The sequence below is a fragment of the Chenopodium album genome, chromosome 16, assembly GCF_948465745.1.
Source record: "Chenopodium album chromosome 16, dcCheAlbu1.1, whole genome shotgun sequence".
NCBI lineage: Eukaryota > Viridiplantae > Streptophyta > Magnoliopsida > Caryophyllales > Amaranthaceae > Chenopodium > Chenopodium album.
The window spans coordinates 32712668-32721683 of record NC_137849.1 but is presented as its reverse complement, the minus strand read 5'-3'; the positions used below and the strand labels follow the sequence as shown (position 1 = coordinate 32721683).

Genomic DNA, 9016 nt, shown 5'->3' with positions numbered 1-9016 from the left:
TTCTGGATCTACATTGCCTTCTCTTCTTCAAATGGCTATGTTATCTGAAATTTTCAGTGAGTTACAGGTGAACACTAAGCAGTGAGGACCGAGAGCCACAGAGAAGTATTGTGTGCCTCAAGAAACAGTTTTGAGTGAGACACAAAGGTCGTTACCGTGTTTTCTTTTTCTTTCTTTTTTTCTTTTTTTTTCGTGTGGGTAGTAATTGTCCTCTAATACATGATTTAGTTTTTAATACAAATAAAAGCTTTTGTTAAGTCATTAGTGTATGCAATAGATAAACTTCCTAACATATCCCAACATCCCTCTGTGGATTGATGTAAGCACGTACTGTGGTTCTATTACTGTAACAGTTTGGTAAAGTGATGTATTATCTTTATTTTGGCTGTGTTATTGAAGTATCACAATGCATTCCTTTTTTATCCACTGTCGATATTATCTAGAATTTGGTTGTGCTCTTGGTCCATTCATACAAGTTTCAGAAAGAATTTCAAATGTGGAAAGTAACCTCCTCAGGCCTCCCTCATAGCAAATCTTTACAAGCATTTATATCAGATCTCACTAATCTAATACAAGTATAAGTTACATTTTGTACTGGTTAAAAAATCTTCCAAAATAATAACACTCTGATGAACCTAGTTTGTGCTTCCCGGCCCATAGTGCTTGAATGTGATTTTATAGAATGAAGGTCGGATTAAGAAGCTGATCAATTTTAAGTGTCTTCCTTCAATCAAGGGGACTAATTTCTCATTCTCAATATTTTGCACTCTTAAGCATTGCTTTCCTCCTCCGCCTGAAATTAAAAGAAGTTGAAGCGCGCGTGATGAGTCTATTTTATATATATTTTTTATTCCCCGTCCCACGGTCATATTTGTGCTTATTTGAGCTCTACGGAGCTATTTTTATTACTAATATACGTTTTCTAGTATTTTTGTAGAGTTGGTATTATTTTGTAGGAATTTACAAATTTATGACGATTCCCGAGCTTATTGAACCACTACAAAGATATTGGAGTTTGATCGTATTTTATGACCAATTATTTTAAGCCCAAGACCGAGCTAAAGAAATTTGGTTCGGTGATTAAGGGCTCGATATATGAAGAGGTCCAAAATATTACAAGTTATTTTATTACGGACCAAACAAGGAAGAAAATTGGGTCCAAGCTTGAGGAGCCCAATCCCAAAAGAGCAGCTCAAGAAGCCACGAGATTGATTGTTGGGCGTAATGTCTGGCAGGCCCAATCAATCAAGAATCTTTGGGCCACGGAATGCGCATGATTGCTGAGCTGATTTTGGGACTTTGATTCCTAGATTAATTTTGGCAATTTTATCATAGTTTGAGACTTTGAGTTAAGCTAGGATTATCTTTTTGTTTCTTAATAAGATTCCTTTTCTTTTCTTATATTATAAGGGATGTAGTAGTACGTGGGGGGCAAGTTTTTAGCTTAGGTTCTTAGTTTTAGTTTTAGTTTTAGTTTTTAATTTAGTTTTCTTTTCTCTTTTCACTCTCTAACTTTTCCCTCTCTCTCCCTTAATTAAACTCTTAGTATTATTTTCTCTCTTGTTTCTCTCTCTACAACTCTTGGTTTAATTTCAGTTATTTATTTTCTTTCTTCTATCATGTCTTCTTTTATTGCTTTGATTAGTTTAGATTTAATTATGCGTGAGTAGTTCTCTTTCTAGGGTTTATGGGGATCCATGAATAACATGAAGGGGTAATTTATTATTATTGATTGTCAATGCTAAATTAATTTCCTATTGATTGATTTAATACTATGCAATTAGATTAGCGCTGGTTTAATTGTATGAGTTACGCAATATTGATTCGAGATTCGAGAGATGAGAATTAATATTAAGGCCTAGTTTCAATAGGCAGTTTAATTTATAAATGGTTAAGTCGAGATTCGAGAGATGAGATTTAATACCGGTAAATTAACTCTGTGATTGTAATACGTAGCGAAAACCCTTTATGATCTGATTAATTGATACATTGATGATTGATTTATATGTTTTACCCTGGAGTATTATTTATTGGTGAACCTATGCCCTAGGTCTTTTGTTCATTGTTTTTCTCCTACTTTTATTTCTCCCTAATTTTATTCTTCGTAGTATAATTCCTTTAAATAACAACAACATTCGTTACCTTGATAATTTAGATTATAATAATTAATTAGGAATAGAAAGACTAGTTTCCCTGTGGATTCGACCCTACTTCCCTATCTGCATTAGTTAGAGGACTTAGGTAATTCTTTTGATTAGGGGATACGACTTTACCCTGTCAAAATTTGGCGCCGTTGCCGGGGAAACGGTTTTATTTTTATTTCTGATTATTTTTGTAGTCTAGATTATTATTTTTTTTTTTATTTTTATTTTGTTTTATCGTCTCAGAGAACGCAAGTTCTTTGAGACAATTTCTCACATATTTGTTTATTTAGTACAGATCAGGAATCAAGCATGAATCCACCGCCACCACCTCCACCTCGCAAGCTTAGCGATTATTCGCAGCCGTCCCTGACGGATTTTCCACATCTTTCTCCTACACCAAATCTCGAGGGAGTGCAATTCGAGATCAAACCCCAATTTATTACTATGATTGAAAGAAAGCAATTTAGCGGAGCTAAGGGTGAAGACCCAAATCTTCATATTGCAGATTTCTGTCAATATTGCAACACCATTAGACAAGCTGGGGTCACGCAGGACCAAATCAGGGAGATTCTTTTTCCTTTTTCTTTGTGTGGTAAGGCAAAATTATGGTATAATGGATTGAATAGAACTGCACTTGGTATTACTGACTGGGATACTCTTGTTTTGAATTTCTATAATAAATATTACCCTGCAGAGAGGACAGCTTTGTTAAGGAGTTCAATCCTAAATTTTTCCCAAGAAGCGGATGAATCTTTATATGAAGCTTGGGAAAGATTTAAGGATTTGCAGAGAGAATGTCCCCATCATAAACTAGAACAGTGGCAGATAATCCAAGCTTTCTACAATGGGCTTGGATATAATTCAAGAATGATTTTGGACTCTGCAGCTAACGGAAGATTTATGAATTTGGATGTGAATATATCGAGTAATGTTGTCGAAGAGATGGCTATTCATAATTCCCAATATGGGAATCCCAGAGGATTTGCAAATAAGGGAAAACATCAAGTCGATTCTATATTCTTTTTCCAAGCACAATTGACTTCTATTAGCCAAAAATTAGACAATATTAATAATTCTAATTCATCTTCCGTTGCTAATGTTTCTGCTATTGGTACTAACCCTGTAATATTTTGTGAAAATTGTGGTCTTGTAGGTCATTGGGCGCAGAATTGTAGGAGCTCACTTGAGAAGGTTAATGCTTTTCAGGCATATAAGCAAATTAGTCCATACTCCAACACCTACAATGCAGGGTTGAAAAATAACCAAAATATGTCGTACAATAGTACGAATGTGCCTAACCCCCCACCACAGGTACAACAACCACAGCAGAGGTACTACCAACCTCCACATCAGAGACCACAACAGGTTGTTACTCCATCTGATTCTGACCTATCAGAAATCAAAACGATGTTAGGTACTATGCAGAAGCAGATGCAGAGTAGAGATGCGCAAATTGACTCATTGATAGCACATAATAAAATGATAGATACTCAGATTGCGCAACTTTCCGCTACTCTGCAAACTCGCCAGCAGGGAGCCCTACCATCACAGCCAGTACAACCTACAGAATATGCGAATGCAATTACCCTGAGGAGTGGTTCACACTATGATGGGCCTCCTATGCCCAAAGATGATGAACCTGTTATAACAAAAATTGCTAATCCTGATTCTGTTATACCAAATGATGTTGTTACTAGCCCTGCAGGGCTACAGGGAAGTACTAATAACTCTAATAATTCTTTGCAGGGTAAACCCCAGGATAAGAGTGGAGATGTGCAGGGTCCAGCTATTAAACTTCCATTCCCTAATAGGCATTTAAAGAGTAAGTTGGATAAGCAATTTAGTAAGTTTCTGGAGATTGTGAAGAATTTGCAGGTAACGATTCCTTTTACAGAATTAATTACTCAAGTTCCTGCATATTCTAAATTTATGAAAGAAATTTTGACTAGAAAAAGATCTATTAGTGAGGTAGAGACAGTTGCTTTTACTGCAGAATGTAGTGCTATTTTACAGAATAAATCTCCACCTAAACTAAAAGATCCGGGTAGTTTTTCTATTCCATGTCATATTGGTAATCTGATGATTGATAAAGCTTTATGTGATTTGGGTGCTAGTGTAAGTGTTATGCCATTATCTGTGAGCTCTAAATTAAATATAGGTAAATTAAAATCTACCAATATTACTCTGCAAATGGCCGACCGTTCTGTTAAATACCCTTTAGGTATTTTAGAGGATGTTCCTGTTAGAGTAGGTAAATTTTATATACCTGTTGATTTTGTTGTTCTTGATATGAAGGAAGATTTGCAAATTCCGATTATTTTGGGTAGACCATTCCTTCATACTGCAGGGGCAATAATTGATGTGAAAAGTGGTAAACTTACATTATGTGTAGGGGATGATAATATTACTTTTAATCTGAATAATGTCCCTAAAAGCCCCATGTTAGAGGAAAAGTGCTATAGTGTTGATGTGGTTGGTGTAAATAATTTTTCTAATAAGCCCCAAGCTCTCGTTAGAGATCCCTTGGAGGCGGTATTTTATGTTGCATTTTCCGCAGGAAAAACTAATATTTGGAAAGATGATGTGGATGCTATAGAAAGAGCTCTAAATTGTGTAGGATTTGGGTTTGAGGATGAACAAGTAGAGAAAGAGGAACAAGTTGTAGAAGTTGAGCGCGTGGTGAAAGTCCCACTCCATCGGGTGATAGATGCTCAATCTTGTGGAAAAACGAAGAAAATAAAGTGTAAAAATAAATGTCGAGCAGCAAGCAAGAAGAAGACGCAAGAGCGGATCAGCAAAACTTTGTCAACTTCGACAGGCCATAACTTTTGCGTTTCTTATCCAATTTTGGCGTGTGACCTATCGTTGGAAAGCTTTTCAAGTCTACTTTACAATGCAATTGGAATCACGTCATTATCATTTGTATAAAAAAATTTATGAGCAAAATAGTGCACCTGACTCGTTTTTGCATCTTCTCTTACTAACACTTTGTTTCTATTTTGTCCAAAATTGTACCAAGGTGATGCATTGCAATGTTTGGGATGGTGGTGGAGACAAGTTTGATGATGAAGGGTAGTCACTTGGATTACAAGCTTCCCTTTAAGCCAATGAGGACATTGTTTGATTTAGTTTGGGGGGGATTTCTTGTATATTTAGGTACTCTTTCTTTCCCTTTCTTTTTATTTTTCTTTGGTGTGCTTAGTTTAGTTTTTAATGCTTTCTTAGACTAGATTTTATTGCTTTCTAGTGTAGTTTTTATTTTCTTTCTAGTTTAGTTTTATTGCTTTCCTTATATGAAAAAACACAAAAAAAAATGAAAAATAAAAAAAAATAAAAAATACGTTCCAATGAATTGTAAATCATGCTTCCCTGTGCCCCTTGATTAAAATTTTTCGAAATTGTTTTGATTCTTGGTTATTGATGATAAATATTGTGGATTAGTTGATCATGATTTGATATTTGGTTGCCTTGGAACCTTAACATGCGTCAATTTTGTCCAACTACATGTGAATATAGTGCTTGACTAGTTGATTTGGTTAGGAATGTGTGATTAGTTCCTGGTATGTCAATGAATTTGAGTATTGATTTGCAACTATGAGTAGTGTTTCATAACTCACTATTATGCACATGTGGAGGACGAAGGCATTTGTTTTTTTAGGTAGCTTTCAGATTTATTTAGATACATTTGTTCCCTTCTTGCTACCCATGTTGTTGCCTTGACTTTTTATTGTTTTTAGCCACATTACAAGCCATGTTTTCCCCATTGGTTACTAGTCCCAAGCTTGGCTTGGGGGAGCTATTAGTGAGTGAGGTGAGGGAGTTTGTAGTGTGCACATTATTTGCACAATTTGGGTGGGTTTGAGAAGTTATTTGTTCTTGATCATATTTTTATTTTGATGAGTTTTATTGTGTATATATTTGAAAAATAAAAGTGTGATGAAAAGGAAAAAGAAAAAAAGAAGTTCAAGAAAGAGAAAAAGTGAGAAAATAAAAAAAAAAAAGTGAACTTCTAATGAAAAAAAAAGGAAAAAAAATGAAAAAAAGAGCAAAAAGAGAAGAAAAAGTGTTTCATGTTCAAATTATCTAAGTGAAGGTTTATCAAAAGAAAAGAAAGAAAAAAATTGAGTATCATTGTAAATATTTGAGTTTGATTTTGTTTATTCACTCTAGTTTATATTATCATATTTTTATGAGTGAATTTTGTAAGTATTGGGTTGGTTTTTATGATTGGAGTATATTTGGTGGATTTGTGTTGGAGTTAGTTTTGTTGGAGATGTGTATGATCATTATATTTGGTCATGGTTTTATTAGGATATGGCTCCCTTAATGCATAGCTTTTCTCTCACATTTCCCCAAATTTATCCTACCCTTTACCCTAGCCTTACATTACAAGCTTTAAAGACCTTTTGACCTTGTGCATAGAGTTGTGTAAATATGAAAGTGTTGTTTATCAATGCAAGTTATGACTTGACATATTCCGAGTCGACTATTAGGTTGAGTGTATGTCTTTTTAAACACACGAGTGTTGTGAGTTTGGGAGGGCATTGTTCACATTAAAGGGGTTGGTTGGAGAGCGATCGAGTACATCTTTTACTCGCCACATATATGAGAGTTGAGTGTGTGAGCACTAGTCTTGAATTCTATATGCTCTTGTGGTTTGCTCTATTTGACAATTGTTAGGGAAGATTGGTAGTTGGATGAATTTGATTGATTGACTTTGATACATATTTATCGGATTTACCTTGAATCGTATTTATTCATTTTAATTGTATTTGGGGTGAAGTATTGATTTATTTATTCATTGCTTTGCTTAGGGACAAGCAAAGGTTTGGCTTGGGGGAGTTTGATGAGTCTATTTTATATATATTTTTTATTCCCCGTCCCACGGTCATATTTGTGCTTATTTGAGCTCTACGGAGCTATTTTTATTACTAATATACGTTTTCTAGTATTTTTGTAGAGTTGGTATTATTTTGTAGGAATTTACAAATTTATGACGATTCCCGAGCTTATTGAACCACTACAAAGATATTGGAGTTTGATCGTATTTTATGACCAATTATTTTAAGCCCAAGACCGAGCTAAAGAAATTTGGTTCGGTGATTAAGGGCTCGATATATGAAGAGGTCCAAAATATTACAAGTTATTTTATTACGGACCAAACAAGGAAGAAAATTGGGTCCAAGCTTGAGGAGCCCAATCCCAAAAGAGCAGCTCAAGAAGCCACGAGATTGATTGTTGGGCGTAATGTCTGGCAGGCCCAATCAATCAAGAATCTTTGGGCCACGGAATGCGCATGATTGCTGAGCTGATTTTGGGACTTTGATTCCTAGATTAATTTTGGCAATTTTATCATAGTTTGAGACTTTGAGTTAAGCTAGGATTATCTTTTTGTTTCTTAATAAGATTCCTTTTCTTTTCTTATATTATAAGGGATGTAGTAGTACGTGGGGGGCAAGTTTTTAGCTTAGGTTCTTAGTTTTAGTTTTAGTTTTAGTTTTTAATTTAGTTTTCTTTTCTCTTTTCACTCTCTAACTTTTCCCTCTCTCTCCCTTAATTAAACTCTTAGTATTATTTTCTCTCTTGTTTCTCTCTCTACAACTCTTGGTTTAATTTCAGTTATTTATTTTCTTTCTTCTATCATGTCTTCTTTTATTGCTTTGATTAGTTTAGATTTAATTATGCGTGAGTAGTTCTCTTTCTAGGGTTTATGGGGATCCATGAATAACATGAAGGGGTAATTTATTATTATTGATTGTCAATGCTAAATTAATTTCCTATTGATTGATTTAATACTATGCAATTAGATTAGCGCTGGTTTAATTGTATGAGTTATGCAATATTGATTCGAGATTCGAGAGATGAGAATTAATATTAAGGCCTAGTTTCAATAGGCAGTTTAATTTATAAATGGTTAAGTCGAGATTCGAGAGATGAGATTTAATACCGGTAAATTAACTCTGTGATTGTAATACGTAGCGAAAACCCTTTATGATCTGATTAATTGATACATTGATGATTGATTTATATGTTTTACCCTGGAGTATTATTTATTGGTGAACCTATGCCCTAGGTCTTTTGTTCATTGTTTTTCTCCTACTTTTATTTCTCCCTAATTTTATTCTTCGTAGTATAATTCCTTTAAATAACAACAACATTCGTTACCTTGATAATTTAGATTATAATAATTAATTAGGAATAGAAAGACTAGTTTCCCTGTGGATTCGACCCTACTTCCCTATCTGCATTAGTTAGAGGACTTAGGTAATTCTTTTGATTAGGGGATACGACTTTACCCTGTCAAAATTTGGCGCCGTTGCCGGGGAAACGGTTTTATTTTTATTTCTGATTATTTTTGTAGTCTAGATTATTATTTTTTATTTTATTTTTATTTTGTTTTATCGTCTCAGAGAACGCAAGTTCTTTGAGACAATTTCTCACATATTTGTTTATTTAGTACAGATCAGGAATCAAGCATGAATCCACCGCCACCACCTCCACCTCGCAAGCTTAGCGATTATTCGCAGCCGTCCCTGACGGATTTTCCACATCTTTCTCCTACACCAAATCTCGAGGGAGTGCAATTCGAGATCAAACCCCAATTTATTACTATGATTGAAAGAAAGCAATTTAGCGGAGCTAAGGGTGAAGACCCAAATCTTCATATTGCAGATTTCTGTCAATATTGCAACACCATTAGACAAGCTGGGGTCACGCAGGACCAAATCAGGGAGATTCTTTTTCCTTTTTCTTTGTGTGGTAAGGCAAAATTATGGTATAATGGATTGAATAGAACTGCACTTGGTATTACTGACTGGGATACTCTTGTTTTGAATTTCTATAATAAATATTACCCTGCAGAGAGGACAGCT

At 34.7% G+C, this 9016-nt stretch overlaps 1 non-coding gene across 1 annotated transcript; it reads right to left on the bottom strand.

Moving 5' to 3' along the window:
* Positions 1-2849: 2849 nt before the first annotated feature.
* On the bottom strand, positions 2850-2956 carry LOC145587057 (small nucleolar RNA R71). The gene has a single exon (XR_014101107.1). It is a non-coding gene; the product is annotated as a small nucleolar RNA R71 (small nucleolar RNA).
* Between the last annotated feature and the right edge of the window lie 6060 nt (positions 2957-9016).